Source organism: Anneissia japonica, unplaced genomic scaffold, assembly GCF_011630105.1.
Source record: "Anneissia japonica isolate Jap-2015-1 unplaced genomic scaffold, ASM1163010v1 scaffold5200_len543_cov114, whole genome shotgun sequence".
NCBI classification, from domain to species: domain Eukaryota; kingdom Metazoa; phylum Echinodermata; class Crinoidea; order Comatulida; family Comatulidae; genus Anneissia; species Anneissia japonica.
This window is the reverse complement of record NW_022742975.1, coordinates 1-543: the sequence shown is the minus strand read 5'-3', so window position 1 is coordinate 543 and position 543 is coordinate 1. Positions and strand designations below refer to the sequence as shown.

Below are 543 nucleotides of genomic sequence, written 5' to 3'. Positions count from 1 at the left end.
AGCACAAAAATGATCTATCAGCAAATAGATGTCCTTGTGTTCCACCTAGAAAAACCTTCAGAAGACAAAACGCTTTCCTCCTTATTTAGGATCGGAAGGAGGCTTCATATTCTTTACAAACCCATTTTTTCAGATGTTGTTCGGCTTTCTTTTCTGCAGTATAAGTATGTATACTACCAATACGACCGCAATTAATTGGACGCCACAGCATATTTGAAAACCGAGACGGTAACTGTTGACAGAGAAACCTGAACAAATTGGTGAATTGCATTGGTTAGAATCATCATTGATTACCAGAAAAAAATTAATTTTAAAAAATTAAAACAATTTTTTTTTTTACACTAATCAATTTTTATTGGGAGTTTAACAAACGCCAAACCAATAATATACACTGCAAATGTTGTGTCATTTATGACTAAAGATATGTTTTAGTATTTATTCGGTTTAGTTACATAAATTCTAGGCTGAGTTTGTAGAATTTTTTTAATCATAAATACCGGTACATCTTCTTACCTACAATTGCTGATGATATCGATCCTACTC

General features: G+C 32.2%; 1 long non-coding RNA gene across 1 annotated transcript; it reads right to left on the bottom strand.

Moving 5' to 3' along the window:
* Nucleotides 1–131: 131 nt before the first annotated feature.
* LOC117119287 lies at nucleotides 132–543 on the bottom strand. The gene is made up of 2 exons (XR_004447164.1): nucleotides 514–543; nucleotides 132–248 (listed from the first exon to the last, which is right to left on the bottom strand). It is a non-coding gene; the product is annotated as an uncharacterized LOC117119287 (long non-coding RNA).